Source organism: Perissodus microlepis, chromosome 17 (assembly GCF_051167445.1).
Source record: "Perissodus microlepis isolate ML-2025 ecotype Zambia chromosome 17, ASM5116744v1, whole genome shotgun sequence".
NCBI classification, from domain to species: Eukaryota; Metazoa; Chordata; class Actinopteri; order Cichliformes; family Cichlidae; genus Perissodus; species Perissodus microlepis.
The window spans coordinates 9435115-9461533 of NC_140477.1; the positions used below are offsets into that span (position 1 = coordinate 9435115).

General features: G+C 39.9%; 1 long non-coding RNA gene across 1 annotated transcript in view; it reads left to right on the top strand.

Annotated features, from left to right (window-relative positions):
• Positions 1-6324: 6324 nt before the first annotated feature.
• Positions 6325-26419, top strand: part of LOC146369206 (uncharacterized) — a 59800-nt gene continuing 39705 nt past the window's right edge. Inside the window, exons 1-2 of the long non-coding RNA XR_014797372.1 lie at positions 6325-6476; positions 19174-19247. This is a non-coding gene — a long non-coding RNA (uncharacterized LOC146369206). The remainder of the gene's footprint in view (positions 6477-19173; positions 19248-26419) is intronic.

Genomic DNA, 26419 nt, shown 5'->3' on the forward strand with positions numbered 1-26419 from the left:
TTTGGGAAGGTCTGGATTGACTATGTGCACGTTAGCATATGCTACTTCCGGTGCGGAAACTCCTGTGGGGAGCTTTGTTTCCGGTGTCCTATTCGCGCCCGGTTTACGGTCCAAAACAAGTTAAGCAAATGAATGAATCAAGCGGCGATTTACATTTCTATAGATGTCTTGGGCATTTACCCAATATATCTGTAAATGATGTTCATCGACTTGTCAATATTTTTTCCCCGCGCCTCAGAGCAAAAGAGAAAATGGATTCAAATGTTATATTTCTCAGCTGTCCCTCGTTTATCGCGGGTGTTATGTTCTAAAAATAACCAGCGATAGGTGAAATCAAGTAGCCAATTTTATTTTTTGACTGTGCAAAACGTTTCGTGGACATCGTGGACATACAGTACTGCACTTCAGAGTCACACTGCTAGCAATCGATGCAGCGATTCTGTACTGTACAGGAGAGACGTCACGGAGGAGATCGTCTGCAGCGATCCGGACAGGACACAATGTGACGTAAAAAAAATAAGCATGCAAACTTGCACTAAAAAATATGCGAAACAGCGAGGTGAAAGGTGAACCGCGTTATTAGCGAGGGACCACTGTAATTTTTAAGGTAAGTCACAACATACCCTTCGTACATACTAATGTATAGAAACCCTTACCAGCAATCATTAATTTTTGTGTGGCTTTTTTCACGGTTTGTTAACATGCTGTGTAGGTGTGTACTTGACTAGCTGATATCGACATAATGGGGGAAACATCTGGTTTGACTATTCTTCACCTGTACTTTGAATGATGAACATTTGCCTGTTTAAATCATAAGACCAGTCACTATACAGAGATGTGCTTCTGAATGTGGACGATGTGTCTTCTGCTGCAGTAATGCAGTTCTGCTTGTGTTGAGTGATGTAAACAACTGATCATCTAAACTCTTTAAACGTCAAAATTGATCATTAGATTTTTTTTATGACACAACAGTGGTGAGTGTTCCCACCTTCTCCTCTTTGTAACTTCACGCGATCTTTCCGTTTTCGAGTTTTGGACATGATTTTGGAGTACATCTTCGCAGTAGCGATTGACCGCAAAGTAAAGCTACCGGAAATGTACAACCCCACATCCGGTCTCAAACCAGGAAGTTAGCATTTTCTCGTGCACAGGGTCAATTAGCTGAAGGCTTTTCAGGGAGTTTTTAGGACATCCTGATAATAATGAATTACAGTAGTCCAGCCTGGAAGTAATAAATGCATGAACTAGTTTTTCAGCATCACTCTGAGACAGGATATTTCTAATTTTAGAGATGTTGCGCAAATGGAAGAAAGCAGTCTTACATACTTGTTTAATATATGCATTGGAGGACATGTTTTGGTCAAAAATGACTCCAAGGTTCCTCACAGCGTTACTGGAGGCCAAGGTAATGCCATCCAGAGTAAGAATCTGGTTAGATACCATATTTCTAAGTTTTTCAGGGCCGAGTAAAATAACCTCAGTTTTATCTGAATTAAGAAGCAGAAAGTTAGCGGCCATCCAGGTCTTTATGTCTTTAAGACATTCCTGCAGTTTAACTAATTGGTGTGTGTGTTATCTGGCTTCATGGACAGAAGGGGGAGCCACTCACTACGACCACTGAACAACTGATACAAAGCAAGATGGAGTCGTGCTTTTATGTTGTTCATGCCAAATTCTGACCTTATCATCCAAATAAAGCAACACTTTTCCAAATTTTAATGTTGCCTCAGTTTCCTCTTCTTAGTTATAAAGGAGTGGAACAGAACATTCAAAGAGACTTGAATCACCTATCTTCCCCATTCGGATGCTTTAGAACTTCAGTAGGTCATGTGGAACATGTCTACATATGTAAATCCACCGAGCTGCTGCCATATGATTGGCAAATTAGATATTTGTGTTAACAAGCAGTTAACAGGCATACCTGATTAAGTGGTCAGTGAACGTATACAGTACCCTCAGATCATAAACCTATAAGATTTAAAATACTTATTCTTAAAATAAATATGCTATCAACAAATGCTTAAGCCCTCTAGTCTCAAGGGAACTTTGAATATGCTTAATAACAAAGAGTTTGTTTTAAAGGAAAAATGTATTGTTTTCATTATATCGTCATAAAGATTCTTGATAATAATCCAAACAGTAATGAAACAAAGACTTGTTATAAATGGTTGTGAATTCAGGTATCTGGCTCAACATTAGCTAATATTAGCTTCCCTATGAGGTAATTGTCATCCCAGAAAAAGCAAGATATTACCAACATACCCCAGATATTTTCACTTTTGTTTTTTCTGCCGACACACTCACAGTTATGCTTACTAAATGAAAGTGTGGATAAACATGTAATTTATTTTTACAAAAGGGTGAGGGGAAAAAAGGGGGTTTTTCTCTTTTTTTAAAAAAATTTCTGGTTGGCTGTTTGTTAAAGGATGATATTCTCCAAAGTGGTAGCTTAATAACCAGCTCTGCTTTTCAAAGCAGTAATAAAGTGTAATTTATTTTCTTTTTGTGTTCAAAGTGCTGGTTTCCCTTGAGGAAAACAGCAGCAGAAAAACTGTGCTGTAAAAAAAAAAGCATCATGTAAGCTATAAAGTTTCACCTTTGATCTCTGTGACCCTTAGCATCCCGCCAGCAGAAGTGTCCTTTTAATCACAGCTCTAAATCTGTTCTGGGTCCTTGAGTGGCTGACCCTGCCACCTGACCTTCGTCGTGGGGGGAGGCAGGCATTAACACAGCAGCTCGGGGATCGATAGAGAATTAGAAGATTCACAAGCCATATTGCTTCTGCTCCTTGATCACACAGGAAGGATGGCAGTTGACAGTAATCCCTTTCAATTGTTATTAATCCTGTAAAATGACAATCTGCAGCAACACAATCTTCTCTGATCCCTCTTGGGGACATTCACTGATGTTTCTAAAGTAAACAATAGTAATTATAGCACACATATACTTGTGTATTTGTGCTATTTGCACAGATTTGTTAAGCATTTGTCCCTGCAATGAGCAGAATCACAGTAAAGACCTAAGACAGTGGAAGCTGTGTGTTTTAATAAGGATGTGTCTCTGTTTTATTACTGATAGGTAATAAACTACTCCCTCCCCAGTTGGGGCCAAGCTGCAACATCCAGGGTAAAAAATGATGTGGAACTGGCAAAAACTGTGGATCTTACAGTGGCCACTTAAAGCTGAATCTAAAAGCACTGTTATTCCAGTGAAGTCCAGTTTTAACATTACTTACAGATATAAAAAAAAAAATGTGTTTGCAGCATGGTTAAAAAAACAACAACTTTAATTACAAATTCTTTTTTTTTTTTTTAATTAACTCATCCATTTGGGTAATATAGTTAAGAGTGTGGCCCTCTGATTGACAGGTGTCCTGAAACAGGCAGCTGGAGTCATTAAACTCCTCAGTGTTTGAGGTGCTGGTCCTTCTGAAAGTAACACCTGAGTGGTACAGCCCATCTAAGCAGTCTGATTTTTTTCTCTTTCTTGTATTTTACTGGTCTGTTACCGAGGACTAATTAGCATATATGTGTCTCTGGCTTTGGTCCTCATGGAGTTCATGAATGCAGCTTGCTGACCATGCATGTTAGCGCTAGCTGATAAATTATCATGCCACCCTTTTTTCCATGTAAGGTCACTTCTGGCTCCACAAAACCAAAATGGGAGGCACTAGAAACACGAACATTGAGGCTTCAAAACGCAAAGTGACAGTGGCTGCATTTGTTTTACAATCTAAAACATAAAGCAAAGTTAAACATTGACGTACATCTTTCTACACCATCCAGTCACCAGAAATTTGCAGGCAATGTGCAAGTGACTTAAATGTGCATTCTTTGTATTGGCCAGCAGGGGGTGATTCCTGGTTCACTTAAAAAGCTCTGATTGGAATGATGTAGATGTCTGCTGAGGTTTTGCAGACTAACTATGTAATGTTAACTTGTCCCCCATTGTGGATGTGTGACAACCATGGTGACAATATAGGATTAAGTGAATAAGGCCTAGAGATGAGCCCACAACTATCACAACCATGAGGATGAATATATATTCCCTGACCAGTTGTGAGTGGTTGCTAGTTTGGTGACGGTGACTGGGAAAATGACTGAGAAAGCCCCAGCCAGGCCTACAGCACCTGATTTCACCCAGTGAGAGCCAGAAACTTCCAGTGACCCCAATTGATAATTTTATGTTTATTTTAAACAGTTGAGTTGAGTCTATTTTGTAAATAATGGTCCCATTTAGAGAAAAAAGTCAATGGCATCAGGGTACACTTTAGGGCCTGACCCCACATGAGCATACAGTCTCCTCAATCAGAGGCTTGTCATGCCCAGTTGAAAAATTCAGAGGTGACAAGGGGCAGCATTTTTGACTAGAGGCCTAAAAACACCGGTCATCATGGCAGCCCTAATGGGCTTACTTCACCAATGCTCCAGTTGCAAATGACCGTGAAAAGTATGACCTGTTTCTACAAAATTCTCCCTTAACTTTTGCACAGTCACAGAAAGTAGTGACTCAGCATCTATATTTATATTAAGTCTGTGATCCAGTAGAAACTGGGATATTTTCGTCCAGTCTGCACCACATTTCATGGCAGTCCATCTTGCTGACACATTTCACTGCAAACCACAAATGTTAACTTCATTTTTGAGCAACGGGAAAAGTTAGTGGATAACCAAACTTGGCCAGATTTGTCATCACAGCGACACGAATGTCCAAAAAAGCCAGCAAAAATATTTATGTGCCATGAGTTAGCCCTGCTATACTACATCGATAGCATGGCTAAAACTCCGCAGCACAATGGCCTATAGCGCCACATTTAGTCTGCATGGTGTACATAATTTTATTCTGACATTCAAGTGGGTTCATACTATCTCTCCCTGGCATCATGCGGTAAACCCCTGCTGAGCACCACTCCCATTAAAATTCAGATGGATCAACCCTCCCATAATTCATTTCTGCTCTGGTGGGAGCATTGTGACAGAGAACAAGTGGCCATCTAGATGTTTGATGAGCATGATAATTATTTTAGCCATATGCCAAGGCTTTGCAAAGCACCTGATCAAAACCCAACATCAGGCAGAGATGGACTCGAGGCAAAGACACTGTTTGCCATTGACAAACTCTCTTTATTGACATTCTCTTAATTCATTATTTGCTCCTTTATCTCTCTCGCTATTTGCCTGTTTTTTGGGGATGTTCTTTTTTCCAATCTTTTTCATCTTGGCCATTACTTCAACCTCTCACACCCGCACCCTGCTCACAGTTCCCTCTCTCACCCCCAGCCCCCACCTCCACCCCCATCCCGTTCACTTGATTATGTCGAGCCAGAGTCGGGGAAAGTGTCACTATGGAAACAGGGGCCGAGGCAGCGAAGGGCTGTCGATGTGAGAGAGGGGAAAAGGAGACAAAAAAGACTAAGAACTGGTCGGTGCTGAGGAATCCAGGAGTGGTCTTCAGATGCAGATATTCAAATAAAAAGCAGGGAGCAAATGATTCTTGTTTGTATTTTTGATGTGGAAAATCCAGATGCAAATCTTTGTTGGATTTTTTTAATTCTTTGTGCAATAAGTACCAACCTTTCTTATTTCAGTCCACTACTTTAGCAGTTTCTCTTCACAGTCAGACATGCTCGAATCCTTAAATATCCCCTCAACCAATTTTTATCCTCCCCTGTCTCTTCTGGGATTGATTTCCCTTATTAAAAAGATACCGATCAATAAATGATAAAGTCATTCACCAACTATGATGTTACACTGGAGCATCAATAAAATATGGAGTTGAATTGATTAAAAGATATGTTGATGGGCAGAAAATGAATGAAAAATGTTGTTCCTGAAATCTATCCTTTCTTTGGTGAATACTGCAAATTAAATATATTTGATTGACTGGATAGTTTTTTAAAATTGTGTAAAGTTTGATTCAGGGGAACCATAGTGCCTTTTTTTAACATTTTATTAGTTAGTTTTAAGCATTAGTCCGTTCTTAAATAATCAGATTGTTAAAATCAGCCTCATAAGTTTCAGAAATTGTATTTTCTTAACCTTGGAGTACAGAAAACTCACCTTAGCCGATGAGTTTTGGACGCAATTTCAGTTCCAAGGCAACATACTTTGCAGCAAAGCTGAAAGTAATGATAAAAGCCCTGATTTCTTTTGTCACCCTTGAGTTTGAGGGTGGTGTAGGAGAAAGGAAAGACAGAAAGGAGCAGGTTAGAAAAGGGGAGGAGTTGAAAGAGGAGGGGAAAAAGGATGGGGTGGGGGCAGCCGCATGGGTGGGAGGGGAGGTATGATAGTGAGAGGGGTTGAGACAGTAGCAGAGTGAGCCAGAGGCAGGGAGGAGGCAGCGAAGGAGCAGCACTCCTCCTGAGCCTCCATCCCAGAGAAGACAGAGAGGGAGAAGACAGAGAGAAGTCGACAGTCCCGCCTCACCGGTGCGTCTCCTGCAGCTCCTGAAGTTAAAACCGAGACATCCGTTGTGAGGTACGTTGCCTCTCACTGCCTCCTTTTGTGCATCACCTCGTTTCATCTTTATCAAAACTGTGAGCCAGCAGCAGCAGTCAGGCGCTGGTGATGTTAAGTAGTGTGTGTGTGTGTGTGTGTGTGTGTGTGTGTGTGTGTGCAGAGATCCTGCCAAGTACAAGGCTTTTTCAGCAGCAGGTTGCTCTCTCTCTCTTTATATGTGTCTATGTGTGTGCCTGTGTATGAGTGAGACTACATGGAGCACAATGGGGTGTGATTTATTATAATGTCAGAGGCGAGTCTGCTGAGATGTAGTTTCTCTTGACATTTGAACACTGATAACACTCCCTTCAATCAGAGTCCTTCTCGGCACACTGTGACCTAATGTCACAAAGGACACCGACAAGAGTTGGTTAGTTTAGAAACTTGACTCTGATAGTGCTTCTGCTTTCATCTTTTCTTCTTTCTACTGGCACACAACTGAGCAAAAACTGGGAGAAAAGGCGTGTTGGCTCTATTTTTTGTGAAGCTTGCTTTGAATGCTATTCTTTTGATAGGCGTTAATCTTTATTGGTTTAAAAGAGTCACGCTGATCATTTTGCACACTTAATTAATATAATGCCATGTTTGATTCGTGCTAAAAAAGTAACAACAAAATTCAAAGTGCAAAAAAAACAACCCCAAAGTGGCAAAACCACATCGTATCTAATGAACCCGTCTTTGCTGTAACTCTTTCCCTGACCTAACTCTCTCTTCATTAGTGCCATTAAGGGTGGTCTAATGTTATCAGACACATTGGCTGTATTGATCTGCTGACCCGTTCCCAGTGGAGCAATAGCCCAGACGAGCTCCCAGTCTTAATCTTTTACTGTGCTTTTTATGCAGCGGATACCAGAGGAGAGGGGAGAGTTATTGAGTGCAATAGCGCAGGGATTGTCTTTGTGCAGATGTTATGATGTCATAGTAGCTGGACCTTGTCCTTCCTGGCTGTACAGGAGAACATGTTTTCACATTAATGAACAAAAGGGAACAAAAAAATGAAACAAAAAAGAAGTCAAACAACAAAAAAAGAGGGGTGGGTGGTAGTTTGAAGATTCATCATGGACCACACAGCCTGTGACATGAGCCTGTGTTTTTGACATTGTGATATGGCAGAAATTGTGCTAAAGGGCTTAATGTGGGATGATGTCATTTATTTTCGGCTGCAAAATGCTGATGCTATTTCACAGCCAGAAGGTGGATTATTCTTTAAAATAGCGCCCCAGTTGATTATTTGTGTGTGTACATTTTTTTTCCCAACAAAGCATTCCTGGCTTTAGCAAATAATTCTGTAATCATCATAATTTACCCAGCCTTGCAGTAGCAAATAAGAGCTATTCACCAAGCTTTGTGCTGCTTTGCCCCGGCTTGCTGTATAATTTAGCGGCTTAGAATCCCTATTTTGTTAGAAGAAGTACCTCATTATTAATTTTCAATGAGCATCATAATGTTCTCTGCGTCATGTCAGCTCAGTTTTAAAATAACACTTTTGTCCTCTATGAGAAGATAGAGTGTGCGTTGCATAATACCTGTTGATAAGCCTTAAATAGGAGAGTTTCCCACTAAATAAATACAATTTTAATTTGCTCATGTTTATAACTTGGTAATTTCTTTCTGACTTAATCTATTAATCTTTTGGTCTAAACAGTGGGAAATAAAATATTGAAAAATGGGCTTTAAAGTTTCCACAACCCAAGGTGATAACTCGGTTTGTGTTGACTGTTAAAACTCAAACGCGCTGAGCTTAAAAGGCTTATCAACTTTCACGATTGATTTTCTTATCGATTGCTGTCAGCTCCATCTATCCGCGCTCTTGCAAGTGTAGTGCTACAGTAGATGCATGTATTCATGTGCCCGTGGGCAGCATCTGCATATGTGTGGACGTGCTTGTGGATGGCAAAGAAAGTATATGGAGATCAATGCAAGCAGCTGTTCTCTCTACACTTCAAACGCTGCTCTGTTGTTGGCGCCGCAACGCTCCGGCAGGCCTCGCGCAAGGGGATCAAAGGCTAATGAGAAAGCCATCGCACAAACGCACCCGGCAGACCCATGAATATTGATACCGCTCAGGAGGGAGAGAGAGGGAGGCAGGGTATCTTCCCTTGCTCAACAGCATCCAGAAAAGTGGTTTTTTTTTTAAAAAAAACAAAAAAAAAACAAGAAGAGGGTGGGGGAGCGAGTGGGGGGTCCGAATGTACATCGGAAGTGCTTTGGGGTTTAAACCATGCTAGAATAGGTGGACGACTGCTGAAGAGGTTGACGACAAACCTCCCCTAGAATGAGTAAAACGCTCGTGTTGCTGTTTCACTGTGTTTCAGCGCTAAAGCCGTCAATACTTTAACTTGAATTTCAATGAGCAGAACATTAAACTCCTACAACAACTCCCACGATAGAAACAACCAAATCCAAGAACTGCAAATATATCACCAGAAAAATCAGTGATGATATATATGTTTAAAACTCAAGCGAGATATATAATCTAAAACCGAATCCAAAAAGTCTCATTTGCCTTTCTTTACTTGAGATAACATGAAAAATCCATCTCTAAGTAGCTGGAGTGGTGGACCAAAGCATGCTGCCTGTGCAAAGCTGTTGCTTCAACACATGCCACTGTGTTGTGCAGTGTACCATTGCCTGCAGGTGACATGTTCCCTCCATGTTTCTTACTGCGGGGTGGTTGTTTGTCTAGCAGCACCTCCTGAGTGCCATTCCTTTGTTTCTCCTGCTGATCGATGGCTACATGGCATTTTAAAATTAGGTCCTTCTCCAGCGTTCTCCTTCTGAACATCTTCCCCCGCCCCCTCTCTGGCTAAGTTTATAAAAAATAAATAACTAAAACAAGCCAAAGGTGACATTTAGGATTTTCGCCATCCACTAAATCCAGGTGAAGGTAAAGAACACAATGAAATGTTTTTCTTGGTGGTATGTCACTTCAGACCATTCCTGCTGTCAGCAGGCGGGCAAATAGACACTGGAAGGAGGACAAGTAAAGAGGCAGGCAGGCAGGCAGGCAGGCAGGGAGCGGGAGAGTGATGTAGCAGGAAGGCCGTCTACAGTATGTGGGCGACTGTGCTTCCATCTTGACTTGGGGTCGTAAATCAAGTCTCCCCTCCGGGGCCTATCTCCCATTCTCAGACCTTCACAACAGCTTGTTTTCCAGCCTGTGACGGGAAGGGCTGTTGTCACAGCAGCTATCGATCGTGTGGGATGAGTTTGTCGGACCGGGGGATTTCACCCATCTGAGCGTGGTCACTGAAGTGTTCTGTCTTGTCTCTGTCTGTCTGTGGGCTACATGTTCTGTCGAATGCCAAGTCATTACGAGCTCCTGTCAGCTGAATCTCGCACAGTTTTGGTCCAAAATGTGAGCTGCAAAGTAAAAAGAAGGACTGCAGATGTTTTGGGTGATAAAATTAGAATGCTTTATAGACTGGACCTTTTAAAGATATTTTCCTCGGTCTGCTAAAACGTCAATAGACTGCTAGGGGCAAACTATTTGGTTTGCTTTCAGACTCAAATAGCCCCAAACTTATATACAATAAAAAATAGTTTAAAGCAAGAACAACAAGTAGTGTTAAGGGTTCTAATTTAACCACTAAAATGGTTTGCAGCCTTCCAAATATACCTATTGCTTTCAGTAGATTGCATAAGAAACATTTGCTATGATGTTATGTCAAAAACATTAATGTATTATGCACAATGGTTTTGTATGGAGCAGACTTTTGTGTAATAACATGATGATGTAATGTCCGTGTGATGTCCACTCCAACAAGAGAACAGAATAAGAAATGCCGATGAAAAGACAGATATGCGAGAGACAGTTATTCCCGTTATCTGAACTGCTAACGGTGGCTAAAACGGCTGGAAAGCAACTCTTATCACCACCAGCAGCAGCAAGCCTCGATAGAAATCATGTTAGGCTGCAAAGAAAACCAACAAACAAACAAACAAGCAAAGCAAGAGTAGATTTGCAGCACTGGAGACGGTGCTTGGAGTGAAGGAATAAATAAATGGGAAAATTACATTGGCATTCGATAGCATAGATTAATGGCAATAAGTGGACAGAAATCAGATGAAAAAGTAAAAAAGCTTTGCTGTTTATTTCTTTTTTAACTTCTTTATTTGTTTTTAGTGTTTACCCATTTATGTGTATTTAATATTACTGAAGGCTAATGTGATGTGTAACAATAAGTTAGAATAAGATTATATTTTTAAAATTATCGCCCGCTTAGGGTGAGGGCTTACAAAAATAATTCAGTTACTGTTTATGATTGCCACGTCACAGCTGTCTGCCAAACTGTTTACTGGTCAATTTCAGATCATCTGTTAACTGTTTATTTAACTTAGGGTCACTGGAGCCAATCCCAGCTGTAATAGGGAAGGAGGCAGGGTACGCCTTGGACAGAGCGCCAGTCCATCACAAGGCCAACAGAGGCAGAAGGAGCAAACACTCTCACATACACACCTACCGACCTCTGAATCACCAGTTAACCTAACAAGCGTTTCATTGCTGTAGGAGGACACAAAGGCCCGAGCTGCAAGGCAACAGTACTAACCACACCACCACCCCAAGCTCACTACAAATCCAGCTACACAAACACTTTCTGGTTAAAGATTATTGATTGAATTTGTAGATACATTTTGCACATTCGGGTTGCAGTTAGTCCATTAGCATGCCTTAGCATATAGTATACACTGGAAACCAGCAGTAGCTAGCCTGAATGTTTTTAGGCACCTCTAAAACTTATAAACGTTACGTCTTCATATGAGGTTCATATCTTAGGAAAACTTTACTATGTGCAATACCACGCCTAGTACCAGTACTTATATAAAAGGTATGTGGCAAAAACTGCTTTTAGACATTTTGACCATTGATGTTAGTGGTCAAGGGACATTTTATAGAGAGAAGAACCTTCCTCTGCTGCTAATTTACATATTTAAGAGGTTTAATGGTGGTCCTTGATAGTCTTAGCACTTTAACACTTAACATGTATTTTACTAATCATCTTGTATTTTTTTGATTGCTTTCGTGCATTTTGCAGATATTTTTGATATTGTTTGTTTTTACCAGTACCTCTATGTTTAATCTTATCCTTTACTCTGCTGTCTGATTGTTATGTCTGGGCAAAGCAATTCTGCTTTTAACCCCACCAATTTAAAAAAAAAAAATTTTTTGCCTGTCCCATTTGGTTCTTTAGCCGTCAGAATTGTTGTCTGAAGGCCAACAAGGATACCCAATGGATTTACTTTACCAAGTGGATCATCACGGCCTTGCCGTATTGGTCCATTCGATCGACCTTTGTTGTTATTATTTATTTTATTTTATTTTCAGTTGTTACAGATGGGACAGACATGACTAGGGGATAGGAAAGGGAGAAAGAAAGATGAAGGAAAAGAAAAACAGAGGGGAAGAGGGACAGTGAGAAAGGGCACTTAAAAAGAGAAAGAGAGAGAAAAAAAAACTCCTGGATCACCTGTTGAGAGAAAAAGAAGAGAAAACAAGCAAAAAAAGAGAGCAACATAATAAACACAACACCATCGCATTAATCTAGCTAAGTGTAAACAGCAGTAAATGCTAAATATTGAATGTTGTGGTGCAGCACGCAGGACCGACAGCGCACAATGTGCTTTGAGGTAGCAGCCAAGAAAGGTGTCGTTTATGTCTATGGACAGTGGACACCCGTGTGCACACCTGTGTGGATCAGCGCGCTTGTATTCAAAAGGTTTCCCCATGTAACGGTCTGCTAGAGGGTGTAGGGAGCCATAGCCCCATCCCCCAGGGCATGAAGCAAGGAGGACCACCCTCCTGGGAAGAGCTGAGGACAGCCCCAGACGAGGGGTCACCCAGCAGCCACGGAGCAGAAGCCAGAGGGGGTTGCACTGGCTGGCTCTGCCGGCAGCCAGCTATAACCCCACCAATTTAAGAAGCTCTGGATATTTTCAGTCAGCGATTGGCAAACAAGCTACAATGACAGCGTTTTATGTATGTATTTAATATTTATTTATTTCTTCATTTTCCTCCCAAAGCAATAATTTAAATTTAATGTATTACTATTTTTTGTTGTTTTAAATATTCAAATTAAAGAAAAAAAATTATTAAAATGCTATTTAAAACAACAATTTTTTTATGATATTCAGATGAAATGGGTATCCCGAAATCTTTGGGCTGGGACTATTTTTCAGGCATCTGAACAAGATTTCAGGAAATAATTTCAAGACTTTGTATTGGACAAACAATTGACATCATGTTGTTTAATGACCTTTAGAGGTGCTATTAAACAGCTTTTGTTACTACAAGATAAAAAAGGTTGCTGCCTACTGTGTTAGACTTTATACTAAACTCATCTAAGCTAAACAGTTTCATGCTATAGCCTGATATTTTTAGGATAAATTCAACAAAACGAATTTAAAAAATGATTTTTAACTGTTAATATACCTTTTAATGTTAAAGTTTTAATCTTCATTTATTGCTTAATCTTAAGATCTCTGTGGAGTTTACATTCATCCTAGCTTTAAGTTTTAATGTACTTTGTTAATTCATTTTGTGTGGATAATGTAAAACCTGGTAAAAAGAACATACACAACACGTTTCAATTGTCAGGAATTATTCATCAGCACATGATCAAAATTATTACTGGTTTTTGGTCTTAAAACTATGTAAATACAACCTTATGAACTACAAAATAGGACATTTTACATTGTGTCTTTATATACTTAAGAAAAACGTAAACAAAATTCAGAAACAGTATCTGAAAAATTAAGTTCACTCTTACCTTAGGAAGCTAAGTATCAGACAGGTGCCACTAATCAATCTTCAACAACATCATCACTGTGTGAGCAGCTCTATAAAAGCAGAAGATCTGAGAGCATTCAGGTCTGTGTAACACAACACCACGGAGGTAAAGACATCAGCAATGTATCTGCAAGAAGCAACCAATATTGGAAGGGTTAAAAGACCATTTCCAAACAGTTTGAAGTCTCCAAAGTAAATTATTAAAGATTCAAATGTGATGCCATCTAGCCAACAGCTAAAGCTTGGTCTGAATTGGCTCATACAACAAGACAGCAATAAATCTACAAGAGAATCGCTGAAAAAGTAAATAATCAAGGTGCTGCAATGACCCAGTCAAGGTCCAGAGAGCCGTGCATTAATGATAGCCCGCTAACCTCAATGAACTGAAGCAACAAAAGTCCTGCCCAGTGATGTGAGAGAGTTATACAGAACACAAAATACTGTTACTATTAGTTTACAAAACGTTCTCATCCCAACGTGTAACAAACTGACGAATGTGACAAATCGTCAGTATGTTACGTGCTCGGAGGCGTGAGAGCTATAAATGTGTTTTATGTGTGACATGAAAATCAACCTAACAAAGCATTATGTACGTTAAAATTGTTCACTTTCAGATCTTGAATCGCTTTGGAAAACACTATTTGATAGAGTTAAGGTTAGGGTTAGGGCTGGAGCCTCTGCTCTAAGCGTGTCTTATTGCCACGAGTGGCTTTCTATTGGTTTCAATTGATAACCCAGAGCGTTTCATAAGGACGTAGAAGGGTACCTTTTGCCTTACTATGAGACACCTAGGGGCGTGACAAATTGTTGGTATGTTAAGCATTGGGAATGATAGTGCTCTGTAGTATAAGTTATTACTGCTAAAGGTGATTCTACCAGCTTTTGAATCATAGGATATACCTAATATTTCCTAAACGGCTTCTGAATTTTCCCTAAGTTTTTGGTAAATAAATATTGACATTGTGTACTATATCATTTTGTATTTACCGAATATAAAACCTGGTGAGAACTGGATGAGTTTTATATCTTGATATGGCCTTAGAATTGAAAGAAGGTGTTTTTGTGATTTTTTTTTTTTTTATGACAGTACTTGATATAGTTCATTCAAAGTTAAGTTTCATCAAATGTTCCTTGGTGATGGTTCCTACTGATGTGTAGCTTACATAAGAGATAACCATCGGCTTTGGTAAACTAAAACTTGATACTTAAAACAAGGATACCATAAAAACTCTCTACATTAAAACTGTTTCTAAACTATATAATAATGAAAACACCAACAAAATTAATGAATATGCAAAAGTCAAAAGAAAGAACGCACTTACAGCATGTTTGTAGAAGCAAACCTATTAATTATTCACTAAGACAACTATTTGTAGTAAAAAGCCCCTGTGGATTCACTGTTTACTATGCTACAGTGCATATGCTAATGCATATCAGATGATGTTCAGGCGCCAATGAATGTTATGCTGAGACAGTGTGTATCAAAGTGAACCCGATGCAGAGGGGTGAAACCGTAAATAATTCTCATTATGTGCAGATTCTGTGATCCATTTGACCTGTAAAGCAAGTAAACAAAGCTCATGATGCTCTAAGAAAGCCTTAAAACAAAATGACATGGTGATGCAACACCCTGACTTCATTGATTCTGTGCTGTGGCTACATCTTTATTTTCTTGGTATGTCCCCTGCTGGAGTTCGTACATAGTGAGAATGATATTATGTTTCAATGAGTGCTGTGGTGAAAAATTTCAAAGTTCAATCAAATGCAAATTCAATTTATGAACAGTGCTCCTAAAAAATAACATTGTATACCAACGGATCTCCGATGGTATTCTCATCAAAGTCAAACTACTTTAAAACCAAGTAGTTAAAATATTCACCAGCGCTCTTTTCACTCTTTGAAAGCCAATTAGGTGAAGGTTTCATGGAAATCGGGGACAGCATTTGATCTCCTGATGTCATTTTGAATTCAAGAGGGAATAAATTACACATATTCCAAAATTAAAAAGCCCATTCCTCCACCTCTCCCTGTCAGATCTCCTGTCACTTATCCAGATAAAATCCACAATTAGGTGATTTTTTTTCCCACACTTTGGTTATTTGACAAAAGCTTGCACCAATTTAAATGCGTATTTGATTTATGGTAGCAGATGCTAAAGCGTAATCAAAAGTGCAATTTAAAATGAGTTTTAAGTGTCTGAAGAAAAGCACATCAACACAACAGTCCCTACATTACAGAAACAGAAAAATGAATTCAATCTCGATGGCCATGGACGAGTCATGTAAATGACAACGCACTGAAACTGATAATAGAAGTAATATTGCGCCACCATGTCACCAGTGCTTCCATATTCTTTGTCCTCGGGCAGTTTCAGAGCGTTTCTTCATCTTGTTTCCTCCCCCTGCGAGCCTAGTTTGTGAAACACCACCGTCGCTGCACACAAGAGCACACCCACTCAACCTCCAGCCTGCTGAGAGCACTTGAAAGCAATTTTCTTTTAATCAAGTTCACTATAAAAGCCCCTCTGATGCCAACCTGAGCAACACTACCATTTTGGGGTTTTTTCCCAGCTCCATCCATTGATTTCTTTATGAGCAATATGAAATGCTGTTTACCTCAGAAAGAGAATTTGCAGAGTTTATTGCTCTTTCTGGACAGATGCAAATAGTGTTGCGTTGTTGGATGGTTTCAAATTTGAAATAGTTTTATAGGTCTGCAGCACTTATTTTCATCACCTTTTCTGAAAATGTCTAAAAGCGCAGAATAAATTTGAGTCTACTGAAATTTACTGAAGCCTAAAAATATTCTGTGGAAAAGATTTTCCATAAATAAACCAGCAAATGTTTAATTAAAGAGATACTGAAAGAACTGCAGCTGTATCCATTTTATTGGTCAGGTTGGCCTAAAAATAACTGTTTAAAAAACAGACAACAGGCCTAAAACTGAGAGGTTTACAGAGGAGATCACTTCTTGGTGGAATCATTAAAGATGTAAACACTTTAAATGTGCTATAATTATGGAATTTTATGAGTTAATGTGTTTTTAAAGGGGATCTATCATACTTTTCTTTATTATCTGTCACATATACACCGGTTCAGTGGTGGATGCTCTCATTAAACAGGGCAAATGTTTTAAATTATGAAATCACCGCATGCGCTAGTAAACCATTTGAGCCAAAAGTTGATCTTAATGTTCAAGTTTACAGATATTTTTACCTGTGGATATCAAAGATCCAACATAGCTGATTTAAATGGCTAGATTAACTCCTCGACATGTCTTGAAGATCTCCAGAGTCCTGGTAATGAACTAATCATCTGATTCAGGTCTGTTGACCCGGGGTGATATCTAAAACCTGCAGGACACTGGGCCTTGAGGCCTGGTGTTCCCCACCCCTGCCTTATATGGTCATCTCAGTTCACTGCCCCACCCACCTGCTGTTCAAACCAGTCAGACAATTAGAAGAAATTTGGTTAAATGAGGGGGAGGCCACAAAGGGAAAGGAGCCAAAGCAGCCTTGTTCAGGAACTGTGCCAAGGCACAGTTAAAAATTTGGAACTACCCTCCATGTAAGTCCACTCTAGTAGAGTTCAAGAATAAAAAATATGGAGTTGAAAAAGTGCCTAACAGATCAATCTTAATAAAAGAGAAAATCCTAATCCTGGAAAAGCTTTTTAAACACTCTCAGATGATTTGTAATGTGAAATTACTCCAAAATTGCATTTATAGTAATTGTAATTCTACTAAATGTGATTATGCTTGATTTTTTTTTTTTTTTTTTTTTTGCACACTCAGTTTGAACTCTTCTTAAGCACTTTCAGCACTTGTGCCTCCTCTTGATGTCCTCGGAGGAAATAAGTTTCTGCTGTATTAAATTAGTAAAGAGCATATTGTAGAACCACTTAACAGTCACTGACCTTGAAAGCGAAGTGCATATGAATGCTTCCCTGCTGCATTGGTAATTCAGGTGCCGTTTAAGCAAGAGCACCTTGTTTGACACATTGCAGATGTGTGTCTAAGTGCTTCAGCGTGGCATCAAATGACAAGTGACAAGCAAGCAAGGAAACATCAGTAATTATTCATGCATTTTCTAGGACCTGCGAGTAAGGTGATCTGTTGATCTTTTGTTAACAGAACACGGCAAAAATGTTGCAAATGTGGCCTTTCAGACTTTGACTTTTAATCTTTAATGTGCGCCTTCATCGGAGAACTAAAGGAGAAACTGTCAAAATGTAGCAGAATGTGGCAGTATTTTATTTATTTTTTCCAGGCCACATGACTATTGTAAGCCCAGAAGTCCCTCTTTTGGCATTACTTGGTCTTCACTAATTTCTGTGAAAAATATTGTTGTTTAAGCTAAAGCTATTATACTTATTTTCTTACATACTGTACATATGTGGGGTACTGATGGATGCTCATGAGGTCAGCAGATAGATCGATAGACAGATAGATCTTCTGCATAGATGGTCATGTCAGACACCCAGTGCACCAAGATAAGATAAAGAAGGATTATTTTGCACTGTGAGTAATACAAAACTAGTTTCCCAAGAAACTAAATATAGAGTGTATATGCAGGTTAAGCTTTTATGTTTTCTTGCTGTAAATAATGCACACCAGGTTTAGCAATTCAATTCAATTCAATTCAATTTTATTTATATAGCGCCAAATCACAACAAAAGTCGCCTCAAGGCGCTTCATAGATACAGAGAAAAACCCAACAATCATATGACCCCCTATGAGCAAGCACTTTGGCGACAGTGGGAAGGAAAAACTCCCTTTTAACAGGAAGAAACCTCCGGCAGAACCAGGCTCAGGGAGGGGCGGCCATCTGCTGCGACCGGTTGGGGTGAGAGAAGGAAGACAGGATAAAAGACATGCTGTGGAAGAGAGACAGAGGTTAATAACAGATATGATTCAATGCAGAGAGGTCTATTAATACATAGTGAGTGAGAAAGGTGACTGGAAAGGAAAAACTCAATGCATCATGGGAATCCCCCGGCAGCCTACGTCTATTGCAGCATAACTAAGGGAGGATTCAGGGTCACCTGGTCCAGCCCTAACTATATGCTTTAGCAAAAAGGAAAGTTTTAAGCCTAATCTTAAAAGTAGAGATAGTTTCTGTCTCCCGAATCCAAACTGGAAGCTGGTTCCACAGAAGAGGGGCCTGAAAACTGAAGGCTCTGCCTCCCATTCTACTTTTAAATACTCTAGGAACAACAAGTAGGCCTGCAGAGCGAGAGCGAAGTGCTCTAATAGGGTGATATGGTACTACAAGGTCATTAAGATAAGATGGGGCCTGATTATTTAAGACCTTGTATGTGAGGAGCAGGATTTTGAATTCAATTCTGGACTTAACAGGAAGCCACTGAAGGGAAGCCAAAACAGGAGAAATATGCTCTCTCCTTCTAGTCCCTGTCTGTTTAGCAGAGCTGTTCAATGCAAACGGCTACCTGCTTCAACCAAAATGCAAACCAAGATAGGATGATTTGATTCTTTGTTGTCATAAAAACACTCTTTATAGCTGCTTTTGTTAAAATGTTACACTATTTGAATTTGTGCAATTTGCCATTCTTTGCCAGAAGATGTTTATGTGTAGTTCATATTTTATAGTTCAAAGCATCACCTCATTAGCCAAGATGAACTGCATACACTGTATAGGCGCAGAAGAAACGTAGCAAAAGCCTAACTCACTGTCTACCTAAAGATTTCCTGTCATGTTTGCTTGAACTCTGAAGACTGTTTCCTAAAAATGATTAAACAGAAACACCAGCCTTGCAAAGATTTCAACCTCCAGGCTAAAAGCTTGTACCCAAAAAAAAATAATAATTTAGTTTGACGAGAATGAGAATAGTGTCTGCTTGGTGTTGAATTTTTTTGCAATTTTGTTTGCAGGTCAAGCGTACACGATGTACTAAGAGTGTTTGCTATGACTGAACCTGAAAAGACTGATCGTCCTGAACACACAGGTGAGTCTCACTGTTCTTACTGTCTCCTAATAACAAGGATCCTTGAAATGATGGATGGTAGTACGAAGTTAACATCAGACATTGTGAAGTGTGAGAAATTCCTGGATGATAAGTCAAGTAATCCCTCGGAATATTTATAGTGTTTTATACCAGAAGGGATCTGACATTTTTATTACATTGATTCACCTCCATGTAATCTACTGGAACAGAAACATGATTAAAATTTAAAAATCAATCATGCATTTGCCATTTACAGACGTCTACATGGCGTCTGGGCAAAAACACATCAAATAAGTGAAAAAGACGAGTCTCAGAGATCAATACTCGAACTATTCTTGTCTTTGAGTTAGCTGGACTCTTCTTTCTATGAATTTTAAAGTTAAACACTTGTAACCATCAGAGAAGCTGCGTCATTTATCCATTTCCTTCGCCTGCTGCAGCAGTCACTCCCATAAGGAAAACATGTTGTGCCCATACTGCACTGAAGCCATTATCTGGTCTATCCCTGAGAACAAAGTGAATTCAGCCTGCAGAGACACAAAGTCTGTAAGAATAATGATTACTTCCTACGACATATAGCTTTTGCAAAGTGCACATTTTCTCGGAATATATAAAACAATCCGTGCATAGGTGCCCATACCAAACCAACTCTGGCATAAATAAATAAATGAGAAGTTACATGATCAAATTAAGTAAATGAAATGACTCAGTGGCTGCCCTGCATAATGAAACACTATTATAAGGTATTGAAAGTATTGCAAAGGCAATGGTGCTGAAGTCTTTGCCAAGCAATAAACTACTTATCAGGAGAAAACAGAGTTAGCAAGAACTATTGTCGCTTTTAGAAAGCATGAAAAGACAGCCTAATGTGTTTTAATGAAACTCTAAAAAAGAACCACTTTAAACTTTAAAGGGTGGTTTAAACAGTAAAATGAGAAATGAAATAAGTCCTGAAATATCTTTATATTGCTTTCTAAAGTGCACTGGCTGTGCAGCAGAACTTTGTGAGGGTGTGAATCTAAGTGGAAAGCTCACACGTTAATAGCTACATTTCCTTGACTTTTTCTATTTTCAGATTCAATCTTCTATTTTCAGGGAGGGAGCTGCATCAGTGTAGAAAGCCGAGGTGATTACTTTCGGTATCTGTTTGTATCTCCCAATAATGATGATGATGATATCTGGAGCTTAAGATGCAACAAAAACACTGCGTTATGCAGAGTTCACCTTCCAGTCTGTGTTAATGAGATGACTCCTGCACCCACATGCTGCTGTTTAATTTGCAGAAACCTGCATGCTGCTGGTATGAAGATGGTCAGTGCAGTCATTGTGTGCATTATAGAATATATGCAGCTTTCGACGATGAGTATGCCACTAGTGAATGTCTGAATGTCCAGCTGTGCGGCGAGCTCATCCTCCCTGAGGTAGTTACACGGGAAAGGATGATGCAAGTGGAGCAAAATATCCGCATTACCGACACAGCCTTAAATGCTGTGTTTTGTCACATTTTTAATGATCGTGCCCTCACTAAGCTCAGGTTGCGACGTATCAGCGCTGACCCTCGTGGGCTGAGCTCTGGTAACACCTTCCAATCTGTGTTAATGAGATGACTCCACTCCGTCTACGGGTCACGGTGATATTTACAGAAACCGTTGTAGCGGCAGAGATCCGCGCCTCCCTGCGGTGCGTCCTCGCCTCATTTGCATAGCTTTCAGACTTCCCTTCCTCACTCTCCCTGTTTCATCGCTCTCGCTGTGCTCTTCCATGATCGACAGGCTCCTTCACACTTCTCTCCAGTTTGTGTCGCACATGTTAATTAAAGCCTCTAATTAGCTTCCCGTACTAAAAGGCCGCATTAAATCAGAGTTGGAATGGCAAATGATTCCTGGCATTAGCATAATTGTGTTTTTGAAGTGTAAAGATTCGGGCATTAGGGATGCTAGCACGCGTTTTTGTTTCAATGATTTGTTGTGTTTGTGGCTCAGGGCCCAAGGGGCCGCTGGAGGTTGGCTGGGTAGGTTCTGGGGCCTCAGGACCCTACAGGGGCCACACGCTAATGAGCCCCGCTATTCTCTGATGAAGCAGATACAGGAAAAACAAAGCTGCAATGTAATACCCTCAGGTGCCCCTAAGAGTCCATCACAGCAGAGTTTGCTATATGTGCAGAGATAGTAAACCAGCCCCCACCTCCTCATAACCATTGCATCACTCTAAAATTGCAAATCACATTCAGAGGTACCTCAGTACTTACAAGCTCTGTACATAAAATAGCACTTACAAATGAGTCATCGGCTTGGTGATTGTTTGAAATGCTCTGAATCACAGCGGAGCTGACAGCAACTTTCAAAAGCCATTGATTAGATCTGTAATGATTTTGTGCATTCAATTCACTGTGCTGAACAACTACAGTTTACTAATGTTCTCAAAAATTTCACATTTCATAAAGGAAGCTACAGAAAGCAGAATTTAAATCCCACACACGGTGGTTTAAAGTGTAAAAGAAGCAACTACAAACGTAGCTATGAACTGCAAGGAGTGTAATGGCAGGATTTAGTTGCTATGGAAGCAAAGAGAGTGACAAACAAGCAAAAATACATCTGCAAATTTTTGGAGGTTGTAATTTTCGGTTTTATTAAAGCGCGCATCCTGACCAAGCAGAAAAATTAGTCTGAAAAATTAACCAAGGGGCAGCCAAAAACTGCAGTTCATCAACTGGCCACTTGAGGCTGACTCCCAAGAGTAGGTCAATCCCCAATGACTCCTATATTAAAAGGCACAACTTGAGTAGTCCATGATCATGTTTACAACCATATTTGGTCATGATGACAGATAACAACTTTATGTGGGGGGAATTTTTTGTTAAAGGCCCTCAATCAAAAAATATTGAGGCATAAAGTTCTGAAATATTGGGAGCAGCTGAGGAGGAAAAGGATGGGTGACATCATAGTCCGATAGACTGCACGACAGCGAATTTTATTGCAATTTTTTGAAAAATTAATCTTTTGAAAATTAAAAAAAAAAATTTCATGCTTTTTGACTGAAATTATAGTATTTTGTTTGTATTACTTAGCACTCAAGAGCCGTTATATGTGTTAATTTCATTTGCTAGATTAGCCTTTCTAGCACACGTCCATAAAGGGTCAGGTTCATCCTTTCTGCAGCCTAAGCAGAGGCGCCCCCCCCCCCTCTCCCCAGCCACCTCCTGCAGCTCATCTAGGGGCACACCAAGGTGTTCCCAAGCCAGATATAATCTCTCTATTATGTCCTGGTCCTGCTTCAAGGCAAATACAATCAATTCAGGATTAAAAAAAGCTAAAGGGCTAAGAATAGCCATGTCAATCTTTTATATACAGTTTATGGTAAGCAGCCTGGTTGAAATTTTGGAAAATGTCAGTCCCAGTTATCCATAACACTATAGAGCCACAAAGACGTTTGCATCTGTTTGTGGGAGTTGTAGTTCCACCCTAATGTGAGAACATATTGTCAAAAATAAAACCTGTATATGTCCGTCAGCTGTACTCAAACTGTCCTGTTGCAGGAGAGTGATGACTTCAGGATCCACTTCCTTATTAGTGTTAGACTCTGATGCCCCAGGTCATGTCCTCTATTATAGAGTGACATATCTGGATTTACAAGTGATTAGTGCTGTGCACGTCGTCAGCTATCAAACATGACTGAAGCTGTCAGCATCCCATGAATCGTGCCTTGGGGTAAACATGATGTACTTTTCAGGAGCTTCCTCTGGGTGAACTCGCTCACTGCTTCTGTGGTGAAATTATTCAGGGTGAACTCGTCTACCCAAAGGCGCAGTGGTGGAACGGTGACAGTTTGGGGGTTGTGTGATAGCTGAGGGTGTTGTCATATGAGTTATTATTGAACCAGCCAGACATACCACAATGCAGCACATTCCCGCTCTGGCCTTGATTCCGCTCCAGGCATGAAAACCCATTAAGATGCATTGCAGAAAAGTTGAAGAAATGATGTAAGGAGGAGGCAGCAGACAGAATTATTACCACTTCTACACAAGGCTGCCTTTAATATCATTAATTCTAATTAAACGATTTTTCTGTCAGCAGTCAAATCATTTCTGGGTTGTTTTTTTTTTTTTTTTTTTTTCCAAGACCAATGTTGATTACATAACGGCATACTGCCACGTTCTTGAAGTGACAGATGTAATTATGTGGAATGATTTTTTTAATGGCTGTAATATGCATTTTTACTTTTGAGAGCGAGAGAAAGAAAGAAAAAGAAAAACATTAAGAAAAGACGGAAAGCAATAGAAAAGACAAACTCAGAGAAATATGGAGACTGCATGCAGCGCCAGACTCTGTTTGGAAGTCTAACATTCATTATGTCTGTTTCACTGGTGCTGTTAGTCAGAGCTTAGTAGGAGATCACAGCCAGCCAGCAGAGGAACCAAGGGCACTGCCAGAGGCTTGATTTACACAACAAAAAAGATATTTCACCCTATGTGACCTGGACAGGACTTTAACATTGTTTCTCAAAGTTTTGCCAAGTTTATGTAGTTGCAGCTGCCAAAAGGAAACTCCGCTAGTACGAGCTGTGAATGTTGGCCGCTGTGCCCCCGCTGCATCCATCTATTCTTGCTGCATCTGTGTTGATTGCAGCTCCGACTTCTGTCAACAAGTACATGAAGTTTGAACTTTACTTAAGCTGCAAAAAGACACTGAGGTCTGTCATTATAGAGGAGTCAAGAGTTAGTTGGCATTGCGCAGAGCAGAAAATAGCTAAGTTCAACCCAGTGATTGCCTTTATAAACAACAGTAATAAACCGAGACACAACAGCACCACGCAGCTCGCAAAGCACAAACCATGTAATTATATCATTTCTGTGAATGTGGTTTCCTCTCTCGTTCCTTTTCTTCACTTAAAAATCAAATTATTTTAGACTCTGAAGCATTATGGAAGTGCATTACACAAGAAGAATGCATAAGAATAAAGCTGACAACTGGTAGAATATAGGAAATAGCGTAGGCATCGTGTTATGAATGCGTGCCTTTGCAATATATTAACTGACCTGTTGATATCACTGTTTTTATTTTCATAAATAACCTTTTAATTCCATAAATAAATGCAATATGACTAAGAGTCTTTGGCTTGCATCAGCTAATATACTTACAAGAACAGTGCTGGCATGCTAATAGAGTATTTGACAGGCAGTCTTAACACTTAACTCTTGCACAAAGCAGAGTTAAAGATTATAAGAATATCTTTGATTTTTCAGGTATTTGGCTGCAAACGTCCATCCATTTAATTCCATTTAGCCAATTCATATTGGCCTATGTGAGCTGTCTTAGGATGAGAGGCAGGAGCGGTCTCGTCTCGCTGTCATGAACAGCAAATATGACGTCAGCAAACACGTGATGCGAGCTGTGCTTTTGTGTCCTTTTGGCCCTTCGTGCAGGTCAAACCTCCACCAGGTTAAAGACATGAGTATGTGACTGTGTCAGTTCTTACTGCCAGTTTATATCAGATTATACAGAGGGAGATGTTGCAACAGTTTGAAAAGCAATTTCTTTGCCTTCAGCTTTGACTTCTTCTCTTCCTATACCGGCGCTGATTTGGACCAGTGTTGTTTGCTCGCAACACGTCCAATCCGGCAAATATAATGGACCCATAACACAGAGAGACAGACTCAGATGGGTACACAGTCACATCTATGGACATTTTAGAATCACCAATCACCTCAACGTGCATTTGAGAATATTCAAACTTTAAAAGGAAGGCCAGCCAGTGGATTTGAACCATTGCTTTGTAATGAGGGTGCTAAACACCCTGCCCTTCCTGATGCCAGCAGCATAGGTTATTGCAGGTTTTTTGCAATGTATTTAACAAGTTGTCTGTCCAATTAGTGTAGATATATGTTTGTCAAACAAACAAAGCAAAAAAACAATACAAATGTCAACTTTATTGCTGTGTTAAGAGAACAAATCCAAGGACTGACAGAGTCATGAGGGAGTCATCATGGTGAACAATTAAATTTTAATAGTATTCAGAATAAAACAAAATAGCAGATTGAGCCAGAGTGCTATCTGTAGAATCACACAGGTAATTCAATAAGAATTGTTTTTCCTCTCTAACAGCAGTTGGCAACACATAAAAATCCAATCACCTGAGATGTTTGTGTTCCAAGAAACCTCTCATAATCTGCTCCACATATCTGACAGATGGGTAGTCGTTAAAGCACGAGCATTACATAGCCACAGGTCTGTGTTTCAACATTAGATTCTTAGATTTCAAATGAGCCATGATGTGCTTACAGGTGTGCATTTATTGGCCGTTTTACAGCAGCTTCAAAAGTGACTCGGCTAACCAGAAGTAAGGACCAAAGCAATCTGTTTAATCACTATAGAAAAAAAACCAGATCTGATTTATATTGTAAGGTTCACTCCTATTCTCCTGAGATATTGAAGCTATTTGACCAATGAGTAAATTCATCAGCTCAAGTTCAACATGTACGTTGTTTCTGCATTTAAAAAATACTAATTTTCTTTGGATTTAAAGGTGTTGTCAATAACATGCAGGCATTGTAAAGTGAAATGTGGGTGTTCACCTTTAAGAAGCACTGACAGACAGTCTAGATAAAAACAAGCCGATGGCAAGATGACAGGCGCAAGAATAAAGTGATATTCTAATTTGAAAAATCCCAGCACCTCATTTGACTTGGGAGGAGCTCCAAACACCAGACAGAAATATGTCAGGTAAACACACACACACTCGCTCTTTCTCTCTCTGCAGCTCTGATTGAGTGCAAGTGTCTGCGTTGGCGGTCAAGGTCAGCTGATAATGGGAGAGATTGAGGACAGGGTGAGGCGGCGGGGGGGTCGGCAGCAGTCTGAGGTAATGAGATTTACAACCCTGAGCTCTCACTGCGCACCCCTCTCACACCCATCCCCCCCAACCCCTCAGCTAACATGATTTATAGATCTAATAGTCGTCAGCGCTCCCGCCTAAGATAGAGCCTTCACATTATCACAGAAGGAAAGTCATCCGTTCAAGAGGGCAACAATACAGAGACAGCTTCTTAGATGTTTCTGCATGTGTTTGTATGTGTGTGTGTGACATGCTAATGCTTCAATGCATGAAGACATCAGCGTGTGCACAGATACCTTATCTTAAGAGCGGAAATAGTTTATGTTTGTATACAATATAAC